The 16,064-nt window shown below is 34.0% G+C and overlaps 1 protein-coding gene across 4 annotated transcripts in view; it reads right to left on the bottom strand.

Annotated features, from left to right (window-relative positions):
• FBXW7 (F-box and WD repeat domain containing 7) overlaps positions 1–16,064 on the bottom strand; it is a 229,737-nt gene that overhangs the window by 147,875 nt on the left and 65,798 nt on the right. For 2 of the 4 annotated variants that reach the window (XM_058721165.1, XM_058721159.1), the window contains exon 2: positions 9,667–9,714. The exons of the other annotated variants lie outside the window; for them this stretch is intronic. The gene's annotated coding sequence lies outside the window, so the exon portion shown is untranslated. The remainder of the gene's footprint in view (positions 1–9,666; positions 9,715–16,064) is intronic. 4 annotated transcript variants of the gene reach the window in all.

Genomic DNA, 16,064 nt, shown 5'->3' with positions numbered 1-16,064 from the left:
TTATTTTTGAGAAAGAAACAGAGCACAAGTGGGGGAGGGGCAGAGAGAGAGGGAAACACAGAATCTAAAGCAGGCTCCAGGCTGTTAGCACAGAGCCTGACGCAGGGCTCGAACTCAAGAACCGTGATCATGACCTGAGCCGAAGTCAGACCCTTAACCAACTGAGCCACCCAGGTGCCCCAAATAATTGACATATTTAAAAATTTAAACTTTAAAAAAACCAGGCTATCCAATTTCATAGTAGGCAATAAACAGGATTTTCTTTTAACTTATTTTACTGTGGAGGCCACATATTAAATAACCATTTTTTAAATGTTCTGAATATTTTTCCAATTTGCCTACTGTATAGACTGTGATTTAAGTTAAAACTATTATAAATCAGAACTTCATACTATAGTTAAGACAGAAATTTGTTTTATTATATAGAAGGTTGTGTTGAGGTAGCAGTAAATTTATATGAGGATAAGATGGCTTCCACCAGACCCCAAATAAAACAAAACCAAATTTTCCCTGGCAATGCTATACTACAACATAGAACTACATACACACATACTATTATAAGAACCCCATAGTACACAACTACAATAAACTACAGTTTTCTCTAGCATCCAAACAAAAATAATAAAACAAGGAAGAAAAAGAAGTTCAAAACCTAGGTGACATATGGGTGAGCAGAAGAATATTATGATAATTTATATATACATTTTTAATCACTGTAAAATAAGATGTATGTCTCTTCGTTAGTAAAACTAACTCAAGAAAACTAAATGAAGGATAAAACTATTGTTTTAAAAGAGAAAAAATATCCAATCTAATAACCAGATTATGTAAGAGAAATATGGATTGACTATGTAAGCAGCAATTACCATAAATAAAGAAACAAAAAACTTCAGGAATAAAAAAGATTTGAACATTATTATCCAACATTTCAGGAATAAAAAAGATTTGAACATTATCCCACATGACCTAATGGGCAACATTTACAAAATCCTATAACCTAAAACTGCAGAATAAGCACTGTCCATAAACATCTGTATAAGTTTCAAAGAGCTGATATAGCAGTTTATCCTATGACAACAAATTTAAATTAGAAATCATTAATAAAAAGATACATAGGATATCCAAAGTATCTGGACATTAAGCAATACACTTTTAAATAACCTACTGGTCAAAGAGGAAATCCAAGAAAATAAGAAGAATGTATTTTTAAACTGAGTGATATGAAAATACAACATGTCAACATTCCTGAGATACAGTTAAAGAGGCATGAAAAGGAGAATCTTTATCTGTAGCCATTTATACTAGAAAACAAGAGAAGAGTAAGCTTCCAATATAAGAAGCTAAAAGGAAGAAAAAATTAAATCAAAAGTAAGAAGGAATTAAAAAATGGAAAGCAATTAAACAGAAAGCAAACAAATGATAGAGAAAATTATCTCCAAAAGTTGGCTCTTTGCTAACTTATTATATTAAAAAATTAATAAGCACCTAGCAAACTGATAAGGGGGGGAAAAGAAAATAAATTATTAGCATCAAGAATCAAAAAGCTAATATCACCACTGATCCTGCAGGCATTAAAAAATAACAGGAGCATCTTATGAACAACTTTGTACTAACCAATTCAACAAAATAAATGAAACAAAAATACTGTGAAAAATGCAAAACACCAATACTACCAAGGGGTAAAATTGAATTCACAATCCAAAACTGTCCTTCAAGAAAACTTTCACTGCTGAATTCTATCAAATATTTAAGAAAACCATATGCCAAGTTTTATATAAATTATATGTCTGGCATACAAACATATGTCAGTATTATACAAAACAGAGGAAAAGAGGGCACTTTAAGCTTTGACAAAATTTTAGCAAATCAAATCCAGTGATTATAAAAACAATAATACATCCTAACAAAGTGAAGTTTATCTAAGAATATAGAGTTAACATGAAAAAATAATCACCGTAATTCACAGGAATAGTTGGAAAGAAAAAAACTAAATGATCAAAAATCAAATACCATTAACAAAAAGACAGACAAAACCACTGAACCAGTGAAGAACTTCCTCAACCAGATAAAGGGTATCTATGAAAGTCCTATAACTAATAACAGATTTAATATGAAATGTCAAATATAGTCTCCCTAAGTTTGGGAACATGGCAAGAATGCTTGTTCTCATTATTTATCCTCATAATTAGAAATCCAATATAAAAAGGTAAGAGAAAGAAAAACAAAAAGATCAAAAAAGAGGTAAAACTGTCCCTGTTCATATATGATTGTTTATGCAGAAAATCCTAGGAAATCTACCCCCAAAAGGTACTACATATAGGAAATAACAAGCATTGGTGAGGATACAGAGAATCTGGAACCCCTGTAAATTGGTGTTAGTAATATACAATGGCGAAGCCACTGTGGAAAACAGTTTGGCAGTTTCTCAAAAAGCTAAACATAGAATTCTACCACATAGCCCAGCAATTCCACTTCTAGGTATACACCCAAGAGAATGGAAAAGCGCACTCAGATACGTGTACACCAATGTTCACTGCAGCATTATTCACAATAGCCAAAAGGGGGGAAACCCAAGTATCCACAAGCAGATGAAGAAATAAACAAAGTGTGGAATATTATCCAGCCATAAAAAGGAATGAAATTCTGATGCATGCTACAACATAGATAAACTCTGAAAACGTTACAAGTGAAAAAAGCCAGGCACAAACTCTAGGCGCATGGGTGGCTCAGTTGGTTGAGCAACCAACTCTTGATTTCAGCTCAGGAAATTCCCACAATTGTGGAATCAAGGCCCACGACACTGTGTGCTAAGCATGGAGCCTACTTGGGATTCTCTCCCTTTCCTTCTGCCCTTCTTCCCCGCTAGCATGTCTGCACTGTCTCTCTCTTAGCGGGGGGGGGGAGGAGTCAGACACAAAAAGAACAAATATTACTGGATGGTCCCGCTTACATGAAATATCTAGAATAGGAAAATTCATACAGCAGGAAGTAGATATTACCAGGGCCTAAGAGAGGGGAAAATGAGGAATTATTACCTACTAAGCATAGAGTTTAATATTTCTTAACACCTTAAAAAAAACTGCCATACATTACTGAAAGAAACTAAAAGATAACCTAAGTAGAAGGTTTCTAAGCCAGAATACTAAGTATTAATGTCAATTTATCATAATGTCTTATTATGACATGTTTATTAAATATTGTATAGAAGTCAATTCTCAAAATCTTGAGATTAGATACTTCACCCCAAAGAAGATATTCAAATGGCCAACAATACATGAAAAGATGCTCAATATTGACATCAGAGAAATACAAATTAAGCCAGAAATACTCCAACTTTGTGCTACTATTTTCATATATACATTTTTAAACTGAACAATACAATCATAGTTTTTGCTTTAATCATCGGTAATTTTTTTAATTAAAAAAAGTTTATCGTTTTTATTATTACCCACATATTCACTTTTTTTAAATGTTGATTCCGTACTGTAAATGGCACTTGCAACCTGATGCCATTTCCATTCAGACTAATGAACTTCCTTTAGAATTGCTTGCAATGCTGGTGGGCTGGTGAAAAATTCCATTAGTTTTTGTTTACCTCTTCAATGGTTCTTTTGCTTCTAGAATCTCTCTCAGTATATTCCCAGCTGCTTGGCTAGCCCTAACTTCTGTGCCATGCTACTGGAACTACAGGAGGCTGGGATGCATCCAAAGCCAAGAAAGCTACAAACATACAATTCTTACACATTGCAGTTGCAGGCTTTTTTTTTTTTTTTTTTTTTTTTTAACGTTTATTTTTGAGACAGGGAGAGACACAGAGGAGCGTCAGAGAGAGGGAGACACAGAATCTGAAGCAGGCTCCAGGCTCTGAGCTGTCAGCACAGAGCCCAACGCGGGGCTAGAACTCACGGACCCCGAGATCATGACCTGAGCCGAAGTCAGCCGCTTAACTGACTGAGCCACCCAGGCGCCCTTGCAGTTGCAGGCTTTAAAGAGTAGTAGTAACCTTTAATCTGGCTTCTGCTTCATTTACAGTCATTTTTTGCGGCTTTCACACAGATGAAGTTTAATATTTTATCCAGATTTTATAATTTTATAATTGTTATCTGAAGGATGGTTCACTCAACAACTACTTCACTGGCATTACTGCATCATTACCAGATGTCAGAATCTCAAAATTCTATTACTGTTGAGTGAAAAACTTCTCACATCCTTGATTTTCATTCCTCCCTCTGAATTAGGACCTTCATCCCATCACATAAGAATTTAAAGTACTCCTACCATCTTCCAGTCTTTATTCTCTTAACTCACATAGTACATTAAGAGTAATTATTATCTATCATACTGCTTTTATCATTAGAAACAATGTTTTCTGTGAAAACCAGGAAACATGTAATCAGAAACAATCTTAATTTTCAACTCCACCACTATCCATGAAATCATAAGTACATCACAATCTCTGTGATCCCTATTTCTACCATCTGCAAATGAGAACATCATCTACCTCATTAGTTAAGCTTAGAACCAAAATATAATAATTAATGCTAACAAGGGTAGACAAGAATTGGTCAAAGATATTACAGGGTTTGTAACATGAAAATAGGTGAATGGTTAAAATCATTATATATAAAAAAAAAGAACAAACCGAACAAATTGGGGCACTTGGATAAGGAGTTCATTCACTGATTCAATAAGCATTTAGTAAATTCCAACAATATATCAAGCATGTTCAAGGCAAATTTTTCAGCTTGAGAAATAATAATTTAGGGGTGCTAAGGACATAATAATTTAAGTCAAACAGACAATGAAGGAAAATGTGGCATTTGTGAGTCATCACAAATTTGTGATAACTTACATAATAAAAAGAGACCATCTCCTAGAAATGATACATAATGAGAAGGAGCAAGGAGCAAAGCTTCAATGCAGTTTATACTTCAGAGGTATATGAAAGAAAAAAGCAGTAACAAAAAGAACATGTAGCTGGACAAATCACAGAAAAACCATAAAGCACAGTTATTATGGAATACAAGGGAGAAGTGAATGTTAAGAAGAAGCAAAATACCAAATGCTATTAAAAAAAAAAAAAAGTAGGACAGGATGAGAAATGAAAACACACAGATTTAGCAACTGGAACTCAATCTTACCTTAGGGATGTTGTAAAGCATTTTAACATGAGCTTAACTATCTATCTGGTTAGGTAAGAAAAGTTTACTTTCACTTGAGGAAGCAGAATGCCAGTAGAAACAATAGTCAAACTGCAGAAGGTAGCCAAGTAAGAATTAAGAAACTGGACCACAAATCAAACAAGCTCAGTGATAAAGGGAAGGATAGGGAAAGAGTAAAAGTAAAAGGCATTTTTCAAGATTAAGTGTGATAAGATGGAGAACCCAGCATGGAAAATGAGAATAACAGAAAACAGCAAGGTTCAAGTGAAAGGAAGAAGGGATAAGATTAAGAATATAGATATTATCCTTTGAAAAAATGAAAACATTTTGTTCTTTGACTGAAGATAGAGGAAATAAAGTATAAAATATGAAATGAAAAAAGAATGAGAAAAATAGAAATAGGACTGGTCATTTGAGGACAGTGGAAAGGTTCCAAATCACTAATATTGAGAATGAAATAGAAGATCAAAATGAGATAAGGATCACCAGGAAGCACTGAGGCTAAGCTAGGAGGAAAAGTGTCAATTTACATTAGAAACTTCTAAAGACCGTAATCAGATAGAACACTACCAAATCGAGGAAGTCCATGAACAGGGAACAAAACCAAAGAAATGAACAGTTGTAATTATTTCAATTAATAGACTGGAAATTTCTGAAGAAAGATCAGAAGTATGGAAACCTTAAGTATTAATAAGAATAAAATTGAGATGACTACTAGATTAAAAGTGGGCTACTCTGGATCAACCTTTTCCTTAAAAACGGGGGGGGGGTGGAGTTCTGAAGGAAAAAGCTTTTAGGAAAACCTCCTTGCATGATGTTGCTACAGAAATTGTACTGGGAGAAAAGGGAGTCAATACTATTGTGTAATGGTTTTCAGACATTTGTACAAAAATAATGTGACATTTAGAATAATCCAAGTCCATTTGAGCTTTCCTCAGTAAGATTAAGTAGTGAAAGACCATTCTGACAAAGAATAGTTTAATTATTCTATCCACACAACCCTGACCAATATCTCCAAGGTGTATTATGAAGCACATCAGTAGAACAGCAAACTCTAGGACATGAGCTGAGAATCTGCTACCTAGAATATAAAGCAACCCCGATTGATTTCAGTAAGAAATTAGTGGTTTAACTAAAGGGCAACTCCACTTACTCTTGTAAGAAAAAAAGTGTCTCTATTAATATTAAAACCCCCATTTCAAATATAAATAACTCAGAATTAATATACACTTAATTATTGTTAGTAAGCATACAGAACAAGAGAAAGAAAGTATAGTGCACAAAAGCCATTTTGCCTTAATTCAGCCATAAACAGGTTAAACTCTCTTAACTGCCACATTTGACATATACCATAGAAGGAAGTAACTCTCAATTAAATCTTTTTTTATTATAACTGAAAATGTAATACCATCAAAAATGACATGTTTCACCTTTTATTTCCTTTTCCAATGCAAAATGTCCATGGGTGGTATAAAACAAACTATAAAAATATCACAGTGAAGAACAATGTTACCTACCAATTGACACTTAAGTGGATGCTTAACCAGTGGACACCATGATTTAAAATCAACTAAAAAAAAGAGTATCAATAATTTTGGCTCTATAAAATTTCATTATTTGAAGTTAACACAGTGTTAGATAATATGAATGATACAAACAAAAGTAAATTTCCCTAATAAAAATACATTAATCACACTATATTACAATCCTTTGCCCTTACGCAGAAAGCCAACGCTACTAAGAGTGGTGATATTCCATTGTTATATGCCATTTCTCTAAAAACATTATAAAACATTATAGAACAATTCATTCTGAAATATGCCTTCAACTGATAAAAGCCACATGATAAAAAATAAGGAGCTAAAATTGTCCCATAAAAATCAAGAAGATACATACCTACTAAACTTGAAGGAAAAGTATACATATTCCATATGTAAGTTTACAAATACATCAAAAAATTAGTGCCTACAAATATCCTGCACAAGACTAAAATCAGTAAGATTCTCAAAATTTATTTTCTCCTCCTGGAAAAGATAAAAAGATTTCTGATAATATTGTTAGCCTAAAAGGGCATAGTTTATTAAGGTATGACATCAAATATACCTTAAGTGCCATGATAAACTAAGGTATCATACAATCCAAAAAAACTAAACATGAATTCACAAGACTATTATCAATGGATATATCACACACAGCTAACATTTTCATGGTAACCCATGGGATCAAAACATAGCATTTTCCTTAAAACAATTAACTAAGGAATTGAAGCACAAATATAAAGATAATTGCTTCCTTTGGGCTTTGGCTGTCAAACACAAAAAATGCCAATGCTTTACAGTCCTGTGGTAATTAAAACCTTGTCACAGATCTAAACTATAAATGAATATTTATTTAAAGATAAATTTGCAGTATGACACCAAAAGCACAAGCAACAAAAGAAAAAACAGGTGAACTGAACATCATCAAAATTAAGAACTTCTGTGCTTCAAAAGACACCAGAAATAAAGTGAAAAGACAATCCACGGAATGGGTGAAAGTATTTGCAAATCCTATATCTCATAAGGGAATAGTTTTCAGAATATATAAAGAATGCTTACAATTTAACAAAAGACAATCCAATTAAAAAATGAGCAAAAGATTTGAACACACACTTCTCCAAAGAACATATGTAAATGGTCAACAGGCACATGAAATAATGCTCATCATCAGTTATTATAGAAATGAAAATCAATACCACAATGAAATACCACTTCGCGCTCACTTGGATAGCTAAAACAAAAAATGACTAAAAGTAACAAGCGTCTATAAAGATGTAGAGAAGTTGGAATCCTCGTATCCTGTTGGTGGGATTATAAAATAGCACAGCCATTCTGACAGTTCCTCAGACTTAGACAGTTATCACATCTTGCAATTCTACCCTTATTAAGCGCATATCCAAAAGAAATAAAAATATACATCCACACAAAAACTTATACCAGAATGTTCATTGCAGAAGCATTCCTAATAGCCAAAAGGTAGATACAATCCATCAACTGATGAATGGATACAAAAAATATGGTATATAATGGAATGGTTTTTCCCATAAAAATGAATGACACATGCTACAACATGGGTGAACCTTGAAAACATTACGCTAAGCAAAAACAGCCAGACACAAAAAGACAAATAGAATATGCTTTCTTTTATATGAAATGTCCACAATAGGCAAATTATAGAAACTGAAAGTACTTAGTGGTTGCTTGGAGAAGGGGACTGTGGGGTAGGGGAGGCAGGCAGGGTGTTTAAAGGGAATTAGGGAATGACTGCTAACGGATACAAGGTGCGGTTGAAGTATCCTAAAATTAGATAGTCGTGTCAGTTACACACCTCTGAATATGCTAAAAACCACCAAATTGTACACTTATGGATGAATTTCTTGATATGTAAATGTATTCCAATAGTTACTAAAAATAAATTTGCAGAAATGAAATATATATCATAAGCATATACAATGCAAAGATGATTGCCTCCCTCAAACTAACTCAAATATATGCATCAATGGGGAAGAAAACACATGTTGATTTGTTCTACCTAATATATCTTCAGGAATCAGTTACCACATTTTATAATAGTAAAAATTTGAGATTTTTATAACATCATTTGCTCCTAAAAATGTACATTTATTATAAATATACAGTAAGCAGAATAGTGTAATTGTTCAATATTTAAGCATCAACTATGATTATAGAATTTTAGAAACACATTTGGTTAAATACATATTGTTTCAAACACATTAATAATCATAATAAGAAAAACCAATGTTTATTATTAAATATCTCTTCATATATCTAGGAAACTTCGATTAGCTAATCAAATAAATTTATTCATCCTTAGTAACATTTCAGACTACATCAAAACAATTAAAAAACTATATTATGACACTTGATAATCCAATGCCTCACATTGCTGAAGTATATTTAATAATTTTTAAATCTATCACTATTAACCAAAGTGTAAGTTTATGAAATTCTTAATATTAAAATGTTATTACAATGAAATTAGAGACCCCAAAGAGAAAATAGCTTAGGGCCTTACCAAAGTATTTGTCTTCATATTGACCTACTATGGTAAACAGGACCTAATGTAAGGAGGAGTCAAGTAATGGATGGCTAAAGAAGAAATCTGTATTACTGTCACCAGCTAATAGAAAACTGCTACAAAAATCTCACATGAGGAAAATTGTGTTTCCTTCACCAAAGTACTAGCATTCTTGCCCACTAAGACAGCTCTGCCATCGAACTCTTTTAATAGATTGCACACTAAAAGAATTTTCTGGATACAGTGTATAGAATAAATCAGAAGGAATCAGAATAAATCTATAAAGAAATTCTAGTACCAAGTAAAAATTATAAGAAATATAAATTATATTTGTTATTTACACTGACTATTGTAAACGTCACTAAGGTAACATACATGCAAACTTAAGTAACATGCAAAATATTTAACACTGAAAGTATGTACTTACCAAATACTTAGGCAGCCTGTTAAAAATCCCTCTGCTGGTTGAGATTCCCTAAATAATAATAATAATAACAAAATGAAGAGGAAGAACAGGAGGAGGAAGAGGAGAAGAAAGAACTTTTGAACTTCAGAAGTTACCCCTACTCTGTAAAATCTAGCCAAGAATCCCACTTGTTTTTTTACAACACTTAAACACATCACATGCTGAAACTATGGCACATGATAAATATAAAACAATTTTTCCTAATGTTAGAAATAACTTAAATTTTATGTATAATATATGGAAAAGCTAATGAATTATCAAGATATTGGTAGAGTTTACTAGACTACAAAGAATAAGCTTTATAACAAATTAGATTTCAAAAATTACCAACCAAGAAAAGAGCAAACCAACAAGGTCTTAGAGAAGCACTGGTATGTTAAATTCTTCCTGACCATCAACAGACAATATCATACACTACACTTCTGGTATCTGTAGTTACCACCTTGTAAGCAGCACCTAGACAACCTAACTACAGAGTTAAAGTACAGACAAGGAGGTGGAAAAGTCTTTACAAAGTATTCACTCTATTTTTTTTCATTAACATAAGGAAGCATTTTAAATTCAACCTTACATTGACAGAAAAAAATTAAAATATTTTATCTACAATAAAAGGAAATGAATGTATAAGCAGGCAGATTACTTTTACTATTTACAAAAGTTAGTTATCAATAATTTTATAATAAGCATGGTATATACCCTTTCAATCGGGTCTCAAGTCAAAATAATCTTCAAAACAGGGGTGCCCGGGTGGCTCAGTCGCTTAAGCGTCTGACTTCAGCTCAGGTCATGATCTCACAGTTTGTGAGTTCGAGCCCCGCATTGGGCTGACAGCACAGAGCCTGGAGCCTGTTTCAGATTCTGTGTATCCCTCTCTCTCTGTCCCTCCCCCTCTCATGCATGTGCTCTCTATTTCTCTCTCAAAAATAAACATTAAAAAAAATTTTTTTTAATAATAATCTTCAAAACAAAGTTCAAAATTCAAGAATAAAGAACTATAGAGATTTTATTGCTTGCCAGGCACATTGCTCACAACTTGAAAAAACTTATACACACTTTTCTTAAATTAGCTTTATAGATTAAAAAAAAAGTCTTAAAGAAATTAAATCACCTGCTTAAATATAACAGCTGCCTTTGACTGAACAACCCAATGTCTTTAAGGCACCGTACTCTTCAAAAAAAAAAAAAAAAAGTAAGACAGAATACAATACGCAAAACTAGACTGCCTCTTTTAGAGTCAGGAAAAAATGTTTTTAAATCCCTTTTAAAGAATTACCAGAATACAAAATCATGTATCTTACTAACAGAAAATGTTACCATACCAGAACTTAAAATATCACATACAAAATAAAATAAAAATGTTTTCTTATGAGTAAGGCATACCAATAGATTTTCTATCACTACCACTGTTAAAATCAAAATCCATCAAATTCATTACATCCATCCACAGGCCATAAAAAAAGGAAGGAGAGAAAGTATATCAGAGACCTAAACAATAAATTTTAAAACAATTAAGCTTTTGGGAAGCCTGGGTGGCTCAGTCAGTTAAGAGTCCGACTTCAGCTCAGGTCATGATCTTGCAGTTCATGAGTTCAAGCCCCGCATCAGGCTCTGTGCTGACAGCTTGAAGGCTGGAGACTGGTTCGGATTCTATGTCCCCCTTTCTCTCTGCCCCTCCCCTGCACTCGCTTGTGCACACACGTGCTCTCTCTCTCTCTCTCTCTCAGAAATAAACATTGAAAAAAAAATTTTTTTTAAGTAATAAAGGTTTTATGAGAGAAAAATATTGTCATGACTTTGAAATAGGCAAAGATTTCCTAAACAAGACACAAAGATCAACACAACAAATGGGGCTTCATTACAATTTAAAAGTAGTATTCTTTAAAAAGTTAAAATGCAAGCTACAGAGCAGGAGGAAATATTCATAATGCACATGCCCAACAAAGGACTCATGTATGAAAATTTTTTTTAATATTTATTTATTTTTGGGAGAGAGAGAGAGACAGAGCATGAATGGGGTGGGGCAGAGAGAGAGAGGCACAGAATCCGAAGCAGCCTCCAGACTCTGAGCTGTCAGCACAGAGCCCAACACGGGGCTCAAACTCATGAACCATGAGATCATGGCCTGAGCCAAAGTCAGACACTTAACCAACTGAGCCAGCCAGGTGCCCCCAAAATATTTTTTTTAGAAAAACAACTTGAAATCATCAAAAACAAGACAACCCAATTTTTAAGATAGGCTGAAGACCAAACAAAACTTCACAAGAAAATAATTTCAAAACCCAATAAGCATACTGAAAAGGTACTCAATATTACTATTAGGAAAATACAGACAACATCATAAGATACTATTATCAACCGAAATGTGTAGTATTTATTTAAAAACCAGACAATGCCAAGTGCAAGTGAGAAAGTACAGCCACTGGCATTCTCATACACTGCATATAGGAATGTAAATTAGTATAACCGGTATGGAAAACTATTTGGAAGTACCTACCAAAGGTGAACATATCCATACCCAATGACTAAGTAATACCATTCTTAAGTATGCAATCAATAGAAATGTGTACATATGTGCACAAGGAGCTATATACAAAGTTTATCACAGCAGCATTATCTAAAGAGCCCAAAACTCCATATACTCCAATGTCCACTAGGAAAGGGGTGAAATAAACTATAGCATTACATGTTCGTGTAATCCTAAACCTCAGTGGAAAAAAAGGAAACTAAAAACAAAACAGGATACATCTCACAAACATAACGTCAGGTGGGAGTGTGTGAGTGTGAGTGTGTGTGTGTGTGTGTGTGTGTGTGTGTAATTTATTAAATTCAAAAAACAAGCCAAACTAATCTCTGACCACAAAGTCAGAATAGAGTTAACTTTGGGATAAAGGGGTTATTTGATTGGGACAGAACACAGGGAAGCTTTAGAGAAGTAACTATCTTGATCTACGTTACAATTACAAAGATGTGTTCACTTTGCAAAAGTTTATCAATATAGAAGTATTAATCTACTTTTCTACTTTGTCTGGCCTGGTAGACTCCTCCAAAACTCCAATCAGCCAAAAATTGTCATCAGCGTTCTACTAGTAGGTAGCTGACCACTCAGGTACAGTTCTCAGACATAAGGTGCACAAGTAACCCTTTCACAAAACTGATTTTTTAATCAGTTTAACCATTTGTTCCACCCCCAAGCCAGATACCTGCTTCTTCTAATTCAGGTACTTATCTTTCTTTTTTTATTTTTTGTAATTTTTTTTCAGTTTATTAAACTGAAAAAATTTATTTTGAGAGAAGCGGGGCGGTGCAGAGAGAGAGAATCCCAAGCAGTCTCCACACTGTCATGCAGAGCCTGATACAGGGCTCAAACTCATGAACTGTGAGATGGTGACATGAGCCGAAGACAAGTCAGACACTTAACCGATCGAGGAGCCCAGGCGTCTGGGGTACTTCTCTTTCTAAATGGTATTCACCAGGTTACTCATCAAGAGTAAGACTTACCATTCCCACTTTGGGAAATTTTGATATGAACAAATCTGTTAATTTGAGAGACATCTTAGAACTAAAAGGGGGGGGAACCTCCCTTAAGAGAAGTTTGCCTTATCTTCCTAAAAGAGAAAGATCAACTTACTGAATATAAGGAAGACCTCTCCAGAGGTCACACATCTCAGCAAACAAGACATATACTAGGAAAAGGATCAGGATCACAGAGTTATTAATTCTGAAGCTGAGAACCAAAAGATCCCATCCAACATCTAAAGAGCCTGCAGAACTAGACATGGGTTTATTAAAAAAAATTACCTAACTATAATTTCCAGTAATACTAAAGATCCCAAAGAGGACAATAAGGATGTAAGTAGAACAGTCTTCCCCTAAAACAAAAGAGACACAATTTGAAAATCTTGCATCTTTAAATATACTTATTTATATATGTTATGCTAATGATATATTTCCCTATATTATTTATTATTCCCTATATACTGTTATTTTTTGTTGTTTTCTATTTTAATTTTGTAGGTGGAAAAGCAAGAGGTAGACTGGTGATGAATATAAAAAAAGCAGGATCTCAGCTAGTCAAAAGTTGTAAGTAGTTAGAAAGATCAGATCTTGAATAACCTGGAACAAACATTAGAAATCATTTCTCAAATTACCCATCACCCATTCAATTTAGCCTAATTACAATATTTCACAAATCAACCCAGTACAAATCAACAGTGTTATCTCCACCTTATACAGAAGTGAATCCCAGTACAACCTTCAAATGTTTTCAAAAACCTTCACCCCATCACATTTTCTGCAAAAGATGTAAATTTACACTTTAAAAATCTCATGTTGCATTTCTATTTCCTGAACAAAGAAGACACAGCACTCAGTATTTATCCTCTGAAGCATCTTGCCTGATTGCTTCAAAACTGCAAAGAAATGCTTAAACAATACTTCAAAGAGTTTGAAAGGAATCCCTCAACATTCTTTTTTTTTTAATGTTTATTTTATTTTTGAGAGAGACAGAGACAGAGTATGAGCAGGGGAGGTGCAGAGAGAGAGGGAGACACATAATCGGAAGCAGGCTCCAGGCTCCAAGCTATCAGCACAGAACCTGACATGGGGCTCAAACTCACGGACTGCAAGATCATGACCTGAGCCGAAGTTGGACACTCAACTGACTGAGCCACCCAGGCGCCCCAGAATCCCTCAACATTCTGATTACCATAGACACTATTTACAAATTTAAAAAGTAAATTCATGGTATCTTTAAAATATCTGACTTGTCCCAGCTGCTACAACACTACGAAATACAAGTTTTGCTGTAAATCATCTACATTTTATATATAATCTTTTTCGCTACGCAAATACTCTTTTATAAAGTTAAGCCCCCACCATATTCTTCAACAATCCCACAAACCTTACAAGTATTTCTAAACTCCTCATAAGTTCTTGTAAATTGCCAATTTTTACAATGTACCTCTTTCGAAGCTTGTGCCTTATATATCTTTCACCATCATTTTCACGCTCCTTAAGTCAACACAAGCCCCAACTGATCATTTTATTGCAGTGACATATACAACCACTGTGAGAATTCTAAACCCTTTCCAGAAACATGGCCTTCATCTAGAAACATAAACTACTACCTTGATATCTGCAACTGGCAGATTCTACAATAGATTGAAACTTTACAGGGTCCTAACACCTCATATAATCCCTAAAACTACACTATTCAGACTAAGTTTTTAAAAATGAGGAAAAGAATGATACAATAACCGAAAAAAAGAGTAAAGAATAAACCTATTAACCTTAAACCTGATACTATAAAACTTGAAGCGTACAATTTTAAAGAAAAGAAGAATTTCACAAAATCAAATGTATCAATACTATTTAACAACTAGAGAAAACAAAAGCCCAAAAGAATTTATCTGAAATAATATAAATAGCAAAAGGCAGCCTATCTAAAACCAAGTATTGTGAATCCCAAGATCCCCAAGATCCTTTTCTTTCTTTCTTTTTTTTTAAGTTTCTAATTTATTTATTTTGAGAGCGAGTGAGTGTGCACAAGCCAGCATGAGTGGGGGTGGGGAGACAGAAAGAGAGGGAAAGAGAGAATCCCAAACAGGCTCTGAACTGCCAGGGCAGATCCTAACGTGGGGCTCCATCCCACAAACGGTGAGATCATGACCTGAGCCGAAATCAAAAGTCTGTTGCTTAGCCAACTGAGCCACCCACGTGCCCCCCACCAATATCCTTTTCTATTACCCTACTGGCTTCAAGGAATTAGGATTTAAGGTCTAATCTTATTAAAAAGTTAAAACATTTTCCCTTTCCATTCAAAACTAATTATTCCAACGACCCACAGAGGCATACACATTCCTTCCAAGTGTACAATGAAACATTCACCAAAATAAAACAAGCCTTAACAAAATTTAAAGAATTAAAAGAACTAAAAAAAATACAAAATAGGTTATCTAATGGAACTAAGCTATTAATAAGTAAAAGAAAAATACCTCCCAAAAAATCCCTAAAATAAGAATTCAACTACATGTCTAAATAACCAATGGATCAAAGAAGGCTCAAAGGAAATTAGAAAATGAAAATAAATACAACATATCAAAATTAGTATGATGCAATCAACATAGTGTTTAGATGGAAATTAATGGCATTAAATGCCTATATGAGAAATGAAAAAGAGGGGCACCAGCGTGGCTCAGTTGGTTGAGCACCCAACTCCTGATTTCAGCTCAGGTGATGAACTCATGGTTGGTGAGTTTGAGCCTAACATAGGGTTCTGTGATGACAGTGCAGCACCTGCTTGAGATCCTCTCTCTTCCTCGCTCTCTGCCCTTCCCCCACTTGCATGCTCACTCCCTCTC

This window comes from Neofelis nebulosa, chromosome 3 (assembly GCF_028018385.1).
Source record: "Neofelis nebulosa isolate mNeoNeb1 chromosome 3, mNeoNeb1.pri, whole genome shotgun sequence".
Lineage (NCBI taxonomy): Eukaryota > Metazoa > Chordata > Mammalia > Carnivora > Felidae > Neofelis > Neofelis nebulosa.
Note: the sequence above shows the minus strand (reverse complement) of the source record. Positions and strands in the feature narration are given on the sequence as shown.